This window comes from Lotus japonicus, chromosome 1 (assembly GCF_012489685.1).
Source record: "Lotus japonicus ecotype B-129 chromosome 1, LjGifu_v1.2".
NCBI lineage: Eukaryota > Viridiplantae > Streptophyta > Magnoliopsida > Fabales > Fabaceae > Lotus > Lotus japonicus.
Genome location: NC_080041.1, coordinates 78,495,085 through 78,509,733, shown reverse-complemented (window position 1 = coordinate 78,509,733; position 14,649 = coordinate 78,495,085). Strand labels below are relative to the sequence as shown.

Genomic DNA, 14,649 nt, shown 5'->3' with positions numbered 1-14,649 from the left:
CCAAATTAATATAGCAAATCACGTAAATTTGGCACTTGTCAGTCTTTAATGGGCTGAGCATCAAAACGTCCATGTAGTAAAACAGAAGTAAATCTTCAAAAGATCTTCTTCAAAAATAAACACATTAGGACTAACTTATCACAATTACTTGGTCCACGCGAATTAATCTCATTTCTCCAAATAGATGAATTCTCCAGATCACAGAAGATATGTTCAGTATATAAAACGCGTAGAATTACCATCATATCTTCACAATTAAAGCTCCACGTAGATACGTAAAGGTCACAAGCAACCTGAATCACATTGTTCTACCAGATTCTTAGAACATTCAGTTGAACATCAGACAAAGATAATGTTGTTTGTCACACAATGAAACATATCAAACACCTTAGACAAAATGCAGCCAGCATCAAGATAAACTTCATCAAAGCAAAATACTCAACATTGATCCTTCATGTGGCATCCCTTCATGAAATACCAATCTATTCCGATGATTCCACAATGTCCAAGCCCACCGCAAACCATACAAAACAGAATAATAGATTCTGTTGTGATGCAAAAAGGGGCAAAAGTGTTGTAGGAGATGAGAAATGAAATCCCCCGGAAGTACCGTGTCCCAACCCAGCCACTTATGGCATCTTACCCATACCTCTACAACAAGTGGGCAAGCAACCAGTAGATGATCAGGGCTTTCTTCTTCTTGTGAGCAGATCGGACAGCACACGTCCTCCGCTTCTGTAAGACCCAAAATTTTAGAATTAAATCATTAATTAATTTCCAACTCACGCATAGGATTCTATGTAAGCGTGAGTGGAACTAGACTTGTGGTTGATATTTGGATTAGTGTTATGAAGACTATAACACCCCGGTTTCTCAACTGGGGAGTCACATTAGTAACCTAACAAGTCTAAGGACTATTTCTTAATCCTGAGAAAACACAATATATTTTTTTTTTCCTTTTCGAAACAGCTGAACATAATTGAATATATAACATAGACTTTATTCAACAACCCATTCCCAACATAATAATAATAGTGTCATACATCATCATGAACAAGTTTCCAAAGTAAGTACGCTCACTTAGACAAGTGGCGAATATAAGGTTTAAACAACAGAGTTTTCAGAAGGAAAAAGAAACTCAGACATAGTCCACCAAAAAGGGAGAAGCAACTGCTTCATCCACCTATACTCGACCGCCCACGGTCACGGTCTCCAACTTGAACAGCTAAGCTTCAGCGGAAGGCTCTCCATCGCCTAATAGCGTTAAGCGCCCAAACAACAAGTAGCAAATAGAAAGGGTTAACTCCATACAATTACCATGTATGAAAGAGAAAATCATGTTATTCAAATTTAACTACCTATCATGGTAAATAAACCAACAACATAACTAAACTCATATATCAACTATATAACATCAATTCAGATATCGACAACCTAACATATAACATCAATTCAAATATCGACAACCTAACATATAACATCAAATCAGATATCAATAAACTAATAACTAAAATCCAACAACATAGGGTTAGGTGTTAGTTCCCTATAATGCAACTATATGCTTCTACCAAAATGGATCGATCAGCAACGTCTCTCAAGACGGGACAATCACGCGGGACCACACCCACCTCATTGCCACTTAACGCCACTCCGGACGGGACAATCGCGTGGGACCACACCCACCTCATCGCCACTTTAGAACATCTCGAAAGATGGGACAATCCCGCGGGACCACACCCACCTCATTGCCACTTTATAACGCCTCGAAAGACGGGACAATCACGTGGGACCACACCCACCTCATCGCCACTTAAGGACCAAAGCCTATATGCCAAGTCAGTCAACAACAATCCCCAAACCAATGATTAATTCGGAGTAACCACATGTTATTCCTATTATCAGCGAACATAACTCAATTCAATTGCATACCAACTCAGTTTAATGACAGAAACCAGTAAACGGCCGAAGCCTCTCAGAAAACGGAGACACACGTCTCAATAAGTTTACTCGGTCGAAGCCTTCAGAAAACATTTGGCACAAGCCTCAGAAACAGTCAATATAAGCAAGCATACAACATTGCAAGCATAATAATCATAATCCAATGCCAATCAATATAAACATCTTCATCTCAAACGCATGCAGTGCGATAAAAGCAGGCAAGACTCAAGGACACGCTAAAACCGAGTTACCCTTACCTTCGTGAGTAGAAGTTGGGCATGGAAGTTGTGAACCTAGAACAAGGAAACACAATCATCAACACAAGCCCTACTAGAAGTAACACTATCTAATAACGCTAATCGAAACCGGAAAGAAAGCTTTTAAAGCTTCAGAGTTCCTCTTAAGGCACGAATTGACAACAGAACTTCGTTCGCTAAAACGAGCATAACTCGAGCTACAGAACTCGGAATGACACGAAACCAGCGCCAAAATTTCGACAATCAAAAGATCTACGTAATGGCTCAGGTCATAGAGACCCAAAAATTATTTTTGGACACGGTACCCTAAGCAATAGGTTTCGGCCACTATGTAAAATAGGGTTTCCGAACTTTTTCTTCGATCTAAATCAATTCCTAGGTATTCTTAGGCGATATCTAGGCCAGGGAAACTCTCAGAAAAATTATCGAATCGAAAACTGTCGCAGGGGTATTTTGGTCAATATTTTTAGCTCAGAAACTCAAAAATCAGAATTTCGAAAAATAAATTTGATGGGGTTGATACCAACGACGATTATGACGACTAATCCTACTAACGCTAAGCTTAGTCGAGAGTTTTAAGCCCAAAGGACGGAACTTTAGCCAAAAATGGGTATTTTCTACATAAATGAATTTCGGCAGCATTTCGGCGACATTCGGCAAAATGAAATCCGCTAGAAGTACTCTTGGGTACGAAGAGAATATATTTAGACACTAAAATCAACCTGTTTGGACAGTTTTACAAAAAGCTCAAAACTTGGAGCACAGAAAGACATAACAAAAAGCGATGGAATTTAAAGATCAGAAGAAAGAAATAACATCAGTACCTCGAGGCCTACGCGTAGCAACGAACAGAGCAACGATCAGGCAAGAACCGGAAAAAAACTCTTCCTCCTTTCTCCCTCAAGCTCACCCACAACCAACAAGAAAATGAAAAGAAAAAGAAAAGAAAGACAGAACGTGGTCTGCAGAAGGAGAAGAAAGAAAAGGAAGGTGTGATTTTTTTTTGAGTGAGTTTTTGAAGTCCTATATATAGGAAATTGAAAACGCGAGAAAATGATTATTTCGCGATTCCGATTTTTCCTACTAATTCCAACGTATTTTAGACACGATATTCTTCCCGCTGAATCTTCTAATTCTTCAAAGAAATATCAGTATGATTTTTGGTTTTCGAGGCTTGTTTTTAATGTTTACTGGCTTAAAATGCACTTTATGCACTTTTTGATTTTGACCTCGGATGCAGAAACTTCCTTCTGAAGAAAGATTTGGAACGTCGATTAGAGTGGGCGTACGCGTGTGGAATCTTCGTTTGAAGCTCCGAATAGAAAAAGTCTTCATCGTAGGTTAATTTAATAGCTCTAGAAAAACCAGGGATTCAGTTTCGGCAAACCTCCCGGTATCGGAAATGAGTGTTCGTAAATTCCAGGGTTTCGTATCGAAACGCTTATTATGGAAGGATTAAGAGAAGTTCTAACATTTCTCTGAAGATTTTTGGAATTAGTTTCCCATCGTGTCTTTAAGTGCAAATTAGTCGTTTACTAACGGTTTTGCCCTAAGGCAGAAATGAATGAAACTCGTGCCGTAGCCTATAACGACTATGTTACTATTCTTAGTCATTTCCTGAACTTTCCTCTTCTTAATATTAATCCAAACATTAAACACGAGTCAAGTTCCTTTCATGCTTACACAGAATCCTATGCGTGAGCTGGAAATCATTTATCTATTTAATTCTAAAATTTTGGGTCTTACAATACTACCCCCCAAAAAGAAAGTTTCGTCCTCGAAATTTAAGGCTCAGTGAAGAGTTCCGGATACTGTTCCTTCATCTTCTCTTCTAGTTCCCAAGTAGCATCGCCCGTGACTTGGTTCCAAATCACTTTTACCAGAGGAACCTGCTTGTTCCTCAACTGCTTGATCCTACGTTCCTCAATCCTCATTGGTGCCACTTCAAAAGACAAGTTGTCTCTAAGTTGGATGTCATCTTCCTTGATGATGTGAGAGGGATCAGGAATATATTTCCTTAATTGTGACACGTGTAGCACATCATGAATCTTGGACAGAAATGGTGGCAACGCAATCCGATACGCTACTTTACCGACTCGCTCGATAATCTGATACGGTCCAATGAACTTCGGTGTCAGCTTCCTCGACTTTATCGCCCTTCCCACTCCGGTAGTTGGTGTCACGCGAAGAAACACATGGTATCCCGCCTCGAACTCCAGTTCTCTCCGACGTGTGTCAGCATAACTCTTTTGTCGACTCTGTGACGTCCTCATCTTCTCTTGTATTTGTTTTACTTTCTCAGTAGTCTGTTGTACTAATTCAGGTCCAACGAGAAGATGTTCGCCATCTTGAAACCAACATAAAGGAGTTCTACATCTCCTCCCATACAAAGCCTCATAAGGTGCCATTCCAATACTAGCATGAAAACTGTTGTTATAAGTAAATTCGATCAACGGCAACAGCTCATCCCAGCTTTCTTGACTATCCAGTACACAGGCTCGCAGCAAGTCTTCCAATGACTGTATCGTCCTCTCTGTCTGCCCATCCGTCTGAGGGTGATAGGCAGAGCTCAACCTCAACTTCGTGCCAAGCGCCTCGTGCAAGGCCTTCCAGAAATGCGAAGTAAACTTCGGATCTCTGTCAGAAACAATACTCGAGGGTACTCCATGAAGTCGTACAATCTCAGCGACATACACTTTTGCAAGTGCCTCCACATTGAACGTGGTCTTCACCGGTATGAAATGTGCTGACTTCGTCAGACGGTCCACAATGACCCAAATGGAATCAAATCTCTTCCTCGTAGCTGGCAAAGCTACCACGAAATCCATAGAGATACTGTCCCACTTCCACTCCGGCACATCAAGTGACTGTAACATACCCGCAGGCTTTTGATGTTCTATCTTCGCCTTCTGACATGTCAGACATGCCGCCACATACTCTGCTACATTCTTCTTCATTCCTGGCCACCAGAAATTCAACTTTAGATCTTGGTACATCTTTGTCGATCCCGGATGAATACTCAATCTACTCTTGTGACCTTCGTCAAGGATCATCCTTCTCAACTCCATGTCCAATGGCACGCAGACACGTCCTTTGCAACGCAGAATGTTGTCGGTTCCTACCTCGAAATCCGGCGCTTTTCCCAAAATGATCAAGTTCCGTTTCTCGATCAGCTCCTCATCTAACAGTTGCTTCACCTTGATCTCGTTCAGAAAATCACTAGTGATCGTCACCATCCCAAAGCTCAATTTTCCAGGTGTCACTTGCATACCCAAACTGAGGTCGCGAAAAGTCTCGATAAGTTCCAATTCCTTAATCATCAGCGATGAAACATGAATTGTCTGGCGACTCAGTGCGTCTGCTACAACATTTGCTTTTCCTGGGTGGTACAACAAAGTGAAATCATAGTCCTTGATAAATTCCATCCAACGCCTTTGTCTCATATTCAGATCCTTCTGATCGAACAGGTACTTCAGGCTCTTGTGATCACTAAAAACAGTGAAAGTGCTCCCATAAAGATAGTGCCTCCAAATCTTGAGTGCAAATACCACAGCCGCTAACTCCAAATCATGCGTAGGATAGTTCCGCTCATGTATCTTCAACTGCCTTGAAGAATAAGCCACAGCCTTTCGGTGTTGCATCAACACACAACCCAAACCTTGGTACGAAGCATCGCAGTAAACCTCGTAGGGTTCCTCCTCTTGTGGTAAAGTCAGAACTGGCGCGGTCGTCAAGCGCTCCTTCATATCCTGGAAACTCTGTTCACAATCCTCTGTCCAAGCGAAAGGTTGGTTCTTCCGAGTAAGCTTCGTTAATGGTCCTGCAATCTTAGCGAAACCTTCGATGAATCGTCGGTAATATCCAGCTAAACCGATGAAACTCCTAATATCCGTCACAGTCTTAGGACGGTCCCATGCAAGTACCGCTTCTACTTTACTAGGATCCACAGCAATGCCCTCCTTTGAGATGACATGTCCTAGAAACTTTACTTCTTCCAACCAAAATTCACACTTTGCCGCGTTAGCATACAGTACCTTCTCCCGAAGAACTTGCAATACTTGACGCAGATGTTCCTCGTGTTCTTCAAGATTTCTCGAGTAGATCAAGATGTCGTCGATGAACACCACAACGAAGCGATCCAAGAATGGATGAAAGATCCTATTCATGTAATCCATGAATACAGCTGGTGCATTCGTAACTCCAAACGGCATCACTAAGTACTCGTAGTGCCCATAGCGTGTCCTAAACGCCGTCTTTTGGATATCCTCGTCTTTGACTCTAATCTGGTGATATCCCGATCTCAGGTCAATCTTCGAGAAAATAGCAGCACCCTTCAATTGATCCATCAAGTCGTCAATCCTCGGCAACGGATAACAGTTCTTTATCGTGACTTTGTTCAACTGTCGATAGTCCACGCAAAGTCGTGATCTTCCGTCTTTCTTCTTCACAAGTAGCACTGGCGCTCCCCATGGAGAAACGCTAGGTCGGATAAACCCCTTCTTGGTTAAATCCTCAAGTTGACTCTTCAGCTCCGTCAGTTCTGCCGGTGCCATACGATAAGGTGCGATCGATATAGGTCCAGTGCCTGGGACTATATCAATGGTGAACTCCATATCTCTAACTGGAGGTATTCCGGGTACGTCTTCGGGGAACACATCCTCGAACTCTTGCACAACAGCTATTCCTTGTATTCCATTCTCCTTAGCTTCCATTACGGTTGTAGACATGAGAGAACTCAAAGCTCCTTTCCTCAAAGAGAGCTTCGAAAAGTACGAGTTCAGAAACTCGGCGAGTCCAGCATCGGGAAAGATAACTACCTTATTGGCGCAATCAAGAAGAACATGATGGTGGGACAACCAATCCATGCCTATGATCACATCCAATCCCTTGAGAGGTAAACAGATTAAGTTTGCTATAAACTTCTTATCTAGGTACATCCAAGGACATTCCAAACATGCAGTGTTAGTTACTAAGCTCTTAGATGCAGGGGTAGACACTGTTAAGTCAAACGGTAACTTCGACACTTCTAGCTTTAACCTTGTCGCACAAGCTATATCTATAAATGAATGCGTAGCACCAGAATCAAATAGCGCGATAAGGGAATTACCCGCAATCTCGCAGGTACTGCGGATTAGACCATCGTCTTCCTCAGCTTCAGTTCCACTGATTGAGTAGACCCTTCCACCAGCAGTAGGCCTCCTAGCCCCAACAACATTTGCAGCATCCTCAACCTTAGGAATCCTGCAATCCCTAGCGAGATGGCCTGGCTTGTTGCAGTTCCAACACATCAGAGGACCCTCGGGACAGTGGCTGGCGTAATGTCCCTTTTGGTTACACTTGAAGCAAGTCACACCGTCCAAACTCACTCCTAGAGGTCTCGGTGCAATAGCATTCCCACCCGTGGGATAAAAAGAACCAGAAGCTGTCCCCCTACCCTGGGGACGAACATACGGCTTCTTCTGGAAATACCTACCCTTGTCACTTCTTCCTTGGTTAGTCCTAGCCGGACCTCCACTTCCTTGGTTAAGCTTGTTCTGACCTTGGAATTTGCCCCTTGCATTATCAATGGCCTCAATTCCCTTGGTCTTTTCCACCAGCACTTGGTAGCGATTCAATCCTAGGGGTTGCACCGCCCTCTGTAGCTCATAACTCAGCCCATCAATGAAGCGCTCGCACATATAGCCTTCATCTATCTGTCCTCGAAAGTAGCGGAAATGTTTCGCCAACGACTCCAACTTAGAAGCATACTCAGCTACGGTCATGCCTCCTTGACGGAGTCTCAGAAATTGTGCTTCCTTGGCGGCTCTAGCACTCTTAGGAAAGTACTTGTCCAGGAAAGCTCCCCGGAAGCACTCCCAAGTGATAGCTTGATGGTCGGCTTCCATCATAGCTCTAGCCCCGCGCCACCAATACTCAGCTTCACCAGTCAGCAGGTAAGTCGCATAATCCACTTTCATCTCTGCAGTGGTACGCACAAAGGTGAAGATCTTCTCCAACTCCTGGAGCCATAAGTCAGCTTCCTCCAGATCGAAGCCCCCAGAGAACTTCGGCGGATCCTGACGCTTGAAATCGTTCAGACCTCTGGTCTGAGCAGCAGCTTGTTCACGCTCCTCACGCTGAACACGGCGAGCATTTTCTTCAGCATGGTTTTGTGCAGCCACCAAAACAGCAGTAGCAGCACGTTGAGCTTCAGCTTCCTCCCTTGCAGCGGAGTTGGTAACTTGTTGTGCCATAAGGGCAGTCAGGTTAGCAATAGCTTGCTCCATCGGATTCATGTTGTCTGAACCTTGAGTCTCGTCCAGCTGTGGAAACCTCCTGTTCCTGTTTTCATGAACAGTCAAAGACCACAACAGAAACTCAGGTCAGAACAACACAAAGTTCTATAATAACTAACTATGTATATACTTATATCAAATGTATAATTAACGATAACTAGCATAAGGTTATTCACCTATAAACAACCTTCAAGAATAATTTATATGAACAGTAATCAAGCACACTCTTCCTCTTCCTCCGATTGACACCCCATCAATCGGTCTCAGAGTTCAAACATCTTAAGAAGACACTCTACCCAAAAGCTCTGGTTTTCTCAACCAAAGCTCTGATACCACAATTGTAACACCCCGGTTTCTCAACTGGGGAGTCACATTAGTAACCTAACAAGTCTAAGGACTATTTCTTAATCCTGAGAAAACACAATATATTTTTTTTTTCCTTTTCGAAACAGCTGAACATAATTGAATATATAACATAGACTTTATTCAACAACCCATTCCCAACATAATAATAATAGTGTCATACATCATCATGAACAAGTTTCCAAAGTAAGTACGCTCACTTAGACAAGTGGCGAATATAAGGTTTAAACAACAGAGTTTTCAGAAGGAAAAAGAAACTCAGACATAGTCCACCAAAAAGGGAGAAGCAACTGCTTCATCCACCTCTACTCGACCGCCCACGGTCACGGTCTCCAACTTGAACAGCTAAGCTTCAGCGGAAGGCTCTCCATCGCCTAATAGCGTTAAGCGCCCAAACAACAAGTAGCAAATAGAAAGGGTTAACTCCATACAATTACCTTGTATGAAAGAGAAAATCATGTTATTCAAATTTAACTACCTATCATGGTAAATAAACCAACAACATAACTAAACTCATATATCAACTATATAACATCAATTCAGATATCGACAACCTAACATATAACATCAATTCAAATATCGACAACCTAACATATAACATCAAATCAGATATCAATAAACTAATAACTAAAATCCAACAACATAGGGTTAGGTGTTAGTTCCCTATAATGCAACTATATGCTTCTACCAAAATGGATCGATCAGCAACGTCTCTCAAGACGGGACAATCACGCGGGACCACACCCACCTCATTGCCACTTAACGCCACTCCGGACGGGACAATCGCGTGGGACCACACCCACCTCATCGCCACTTTAGAACATCTCGAAAGATGGGACAATCCCGCGGGACCACACCCACCTCATTGCCACTTTATAACGCCTCGAAAGACGGGACAATCACGTGGGACCACACCCACCTCATCGCCACTTAAGGACCAAAGCCTATATGCCAAGTCAGTCAACAACAATCCCCAAACCAATGATTAATTCGGAGTAACCACATGTTATTCCTATTATCAGCGAACATAACTCAATTCAATTGCATACCAACTCAGTTTAATGACAGAAACCAGTAAACGGCCGAAGCCTCTCAGAAAACGGAGACACACGTCTCAATAAGTTTACTCGGTCGAAGCCTTCAGAAAACATTTGGCACAAGCCTCAGAAACAGTCAATATAAGCAAGCATACAACATTGCAAGCATAATAATCATAATCCAATGCCAATCAATATAAACATCTTCATCTCAAACGCATGCAGTGCGATAAAAGCAGGCAAGACTCAAGGACACGCTAAAACCGAGTTACCCTTACCTTCGTGAGTAGAAGTTGGGCATGGAAGTTGTGAACCTAGAACAAGGAAACACAATCATCAACACAAGCCCTACTAGAAGTAACACTATCTAATAACGCTAATCGAAACCGGAAAGAAAGCTTTTAAAGCTTCAGAGTTCCTCTTAAGGCACGAATTGACAACAGAACTTCGTTCGCTAAAACGAGCATAACTCGAGCTACAGAACTCGGAATGACACGAAACCAGCGCCAAAATTTCGACAATCAAAAGATCTACGTAATGGCTCAGGTCATAGAGACCCAAAAATTATTTTTGGACACGGTACCCTAAGCAATAGGTTTCGGCCACTATGTAAAATAGGGTTTCCGAACTTTTTCTTCGATCTAAATCAATTCCTAGGTATTCTTAGGCGATATCTAGGCCAGGGAAACTCTCAGAAAAATTATCGAATCGAAAACTGTCGCAGGGGTATTTTGGTCAATATTTTTAGCTCAGAAACTCAAAAATCAGAATTTCGAAAAATAAATTTGATGGGGTTGATACCAACGACGATTATGACGACTAATCCTACTAACGCTAAGCTTAGTCGAGAGTTTTAAGCCCAAAGGACGGAACTTTAGCCAAAAATGGGTATTTTCTACATAAATGAATTTCGGCAGCATTTCGGCGACATTCGGCAAAATGAAATCCGCTAGAAGTACTCTTGGGTACGAAGAGAATATATTTAGACACTAAAATCAACCTATTTGGACAGTTTTACAAAAAGCTCAAAACTTGGAGCACAGAAAGACATAACAAAAAGCGATGGAATTTAAAGATCAGAAGAAAGAAATAACATCAGTACCTCGAGGCCTACGCGTAGCAACGAACAGAGCAACGATCAGGCAAGAACCGGAAAAAAACTCTTCCTCCTTTCTCCCTCAAGCTCACCCACAACCAACAAGAAAATGAAAAGAAAAAGAAAAGAAAGACAGAACGTGGTCTGCAGAAGGAGAAGAAAGAAAAGGAAGGTGTGATTTTTTTTTGAGTGAGTTTTTGAAGTCCTATATATAGGAAATTGAAAACGCGAGAAAATGATTATTTCGCGATTCCGATTTTTCCTACTAATTCCAACGTATTTTAGACACGATATTCTTCCCGCTGAATCTTCTAATTCTTCAAAGAAATATCAGTATGATTTTTGGTTTTCGAGGCTTGTTTTTAATGTTTACTGGCTTAAAATGCACTTTATGCACTTTTTGATTTTGACCTCGGATGCAGAAACTTCCTTCTGAAGAAAGATTTGGAACGTCGATTAGAGTGGGCGTACGCGTGTGGAATCTTCGTTTGAAGCTCCGAATAGAAAAAGTCTTCATCGTAGGTTAATTTAATAGCTCTAGAAAAACCAGGGATTCAGTTTCGGCAAACCTCCCGGTATCGGAAATGAGTGTTCGTAAATTCCAGGGTTTCGTATCGAAACGCTTATTATGGAAGGATTAAGAGAAGTTCTAACATTTCTCTGAAGATTTTTGGAATTAGTTTCCCATCGTGTCTTTAAGTGCAAATTAGTCGTTTACTAACGGTTTTGCCCTAAGGCAGAAATGAATGAAACTCGTGCCGTAGCCTATAACGACTATGTTACTATTCTTAGTCATTTCCTGAACTTTCCTCTTCTTAATATTAATCCAAACATTAAACACGAGTCAAGTTCCTCTCACGCTTACACAGAATCCTATGCGTGAGCTGGAAATCATTTATCTATTTAATTCTAAAATTTTGGGTCTTACAAAGACGAAAGTTCACAGTATGTTTAAGGATGACACTACGATCATTTTGATTGATAGCACGAGTCATATTCGCACCCGACTAAGGTCGAGAGTGTCCGAAAAATGTTATATTCGCTCCTAGAGCACTGTTTAAAAGAATTTTAGAATTGAAGAGAGAATAATAACATTTGTGTAATTTTCCAATGACCAGGATTCCGATACGAAACCCTGGATTGTACGCTTGTCAGGTTTTGCTTCCCAGAAGCCCGTCGAAGCTAGAGTTTAACTTCTCGGGGACTTTAATTAAGACCCTGAATGAAGAGATTTTCTATTCGAAGCTTCTAACGAAGTTTCCATCCGCGCTGGCTTATTCCTTTCGACGTTTATGATCTTTTTCCTGAAGGAAGTTTCTTCATCCGACATCAACTGCAAAAAGTAGTTTTTTCGGCGTAAATCGACCCACACCGTCTTTGAGACGTTTTCCTCAATTAAATGAACCTCGATTTGAGTTTTGACATTCTGTCGCCGAATACTCGATTTTTATCAGCAGATGAAAGTACCAAAACGACCGAAACTGCGAAATCTCGATCTTTCGCAATTTCTTCTCACCTAAAAAAAAGGGAAAATGAGAAATTCTCTCATTCTTCCCCAAAATGGCCGAAACTTAGAGAGAGAGAGAGAGAGAGAGAGGAGCAGAGCTTTTTCATCCTTTGCCCGATCGTCGTGATTTCAATTTCTTTGGATCGGCACCGAGGTAACCTTCATCATCCTTACCTATGTTTCTACTTTCTGTTGGGTTTTCCATGTCGTTCTGTGCTCAAAGTTTGGAGCAAAATGTCAAAATGTCTGATAGCTTTGATTTTTCTTTTCAACTACATTCCCTACTAACCCAACATGCCATAATCGATGTCGGTGCGCTCGGATTTTGACCGAGTCGCTGTAGATATGAAAAACTGTCCAAAAACCCATTTTCTCTGTGAGTTTACTTTTTGAATAAAAAGTGTTGATCTTGCTTAGTGCCTTTGAGATTAGTTGTTACTAAAGGCCTTGTTTATCGTTATTCAAAATCTGTTTCGAAAAATATCGACTTTGAGTTTTCGGGCAATTTTATTGGACCAAAAAACTCCTATTCTAGTTTTAGCTCCCGAAATTTTTCCGAGGGTTTACCTACCCTAGATATCTCCTAAGAATACCTAGGAATTAAATTAGAACGAAGAAAAAGTTCAGAAAACCCTATTTTGGCAGTGGCCGAAACTTGTTTAGTGTGGTACCATGTCCAAAAATAATTTTTTTGTCTGTACGGCCTGAGCTATAGCGTAGCTCTTTCAATTGTCAAAATTTCGGCTTTGGTTTCGTGTCATTCCGAGTTCTGTAGCTTGAGTTACGCGCGTTTTAACGAACAAAGGTGTTGTTGTCCTTTCGTGCCAAAAAGTGGACTCTGAAGCTTTAAAAGCTTTCTTTTCGGTTTCTATTAGTGTTGTTAGATCGTATTGATTCTTGTGGAGCTTGTGTTGACAACTGTGTTTCCTTGTCTTAGGTTCGCAACATCTATGCACTTCCACTACTCACGAAGGTAAGGGTAACTCAGTTTTAGAGCGTCTTTGAGTCTTGCATGCTTATGCATTTGAGATGAAGGTGTTTAATCTGATTGGCGTTTGATTGAGATATTGGTATGCTTGCAATGTTGTATGCTTGCTTATGTTGAATGTTTGCTAAGGCTTAGGCCATCGTTCGTTTTTTTATGTTGATTTGGTGAGTTAATATGCATAATTGAATTAATCCATGCTCGAGGATAATATGAATAACATGTGGTTACTCTGAGTTGATTATTGGTTTGGGAATTGTTGTTGACTGACTTGGCATATAGGGAAAGTGACAATGAAGTGGGCATGGTCCCGCACGATTGTCCCGTCCATAGTGACGCTAAGTGGCGATGAGGTGGGTATGGTCCCGCACGATTGTCCCGTCCATAGTGACGTTAAGTGGCGATGAGGTGGGTATGGTCCCGCATGATTGTCCCGTCTTGAGAGACGATACTGATCGATCCATATTGTTAGCAGCATGTAGTCACATTATAGGAAACTAACATTCGATTATATTGATATTTGATTTGATGCTATGTTGTTCAATGATTGTCATTATTTGATTTTGCAACCTTGCTTATGTTATTATAAGTCATTATTATTATATGTCGGGAACGGGTTGTTTATTTAAGACTACGTTATGTTTTCAAAAAAAAATATCTTGTTTCTTTAGGATTTCGATTTAGTCCTTAGACTTGATAGGTTACTAATGCGACTCCTCAGTTGAGAAATTGAGGTGTTACAACTTCTATGATAATCCCTCTCCTACGAAGGATGGCCTTCCATATGAGTACAGAGATATTCGATGGAACCCTCGGTCCCCAAACAATACGAAAGATAGGATTTATTACCTCATCTGGTGTGCCTTGAAGACTCTTATAGGTTGATTGTACCGTGTAAAAGGCCTCTAGGTTTGGTGTCCAAATCCAAGAGTCAATGGTACCCTCCGATAATGGCACATTCTCAAACATACAACATAATTTCGTCACCATCAAATTTCTTCTGATTGCTCAAATTCCTCCTCCATGTAAAAGACCAAGTCCATATGCCTTCCACCCTCTTTCCCAAATTTGTTATGGGATCATTCTTCTGCAGAGACAAGTGAAATAGTTTACGGAAACTAATGTTTAGAGGAACACCACCACACCATGAGTCCTTCTAAAACGGTGTCGCATTCCCATTCCCAACTCTCC

General features: G+C 41.5%; 2 long non-coding RNA genes across 2 annotated transcripts; both read right to left on the bottom strand.

Annotated features, from left to right (window-relative positions):
• Window positions 1-979: 979 nt before the first annotated feature.
• Window positions 980-3,185, bottom strand: LOC130715424 (uncharacterized). Its single transcript, XR_009011668.1, has 2 exons — window positions 3,020-3,185; window positions 980-1,254 (listed from the first exon to the last, which is right to left on the bottom strand). It is a non-coding gene; the product is annotated as an uncharacterized LOC130715424 (long non-coding RNA).
• Window positions 3,186-8,929: 5,744 nt separating this feature from the next.
• LOC130715416 (uncharacterized) lies at window positions 8,930-11,137 on the bottom strand. The gene is made up of 2 exons (XR_009011667.1): window positions 10,973-11,137; window positions 8,930-9,207 (listed from the first exon to the last, which is right to left on the bottom strand). It is a non-coding gene; the product is annotated as an uncharacterized LOC130715416 (long non-coding RNA).
• Window positions 11,138-14,649: the final 3,512 nt, after the last annotated feature.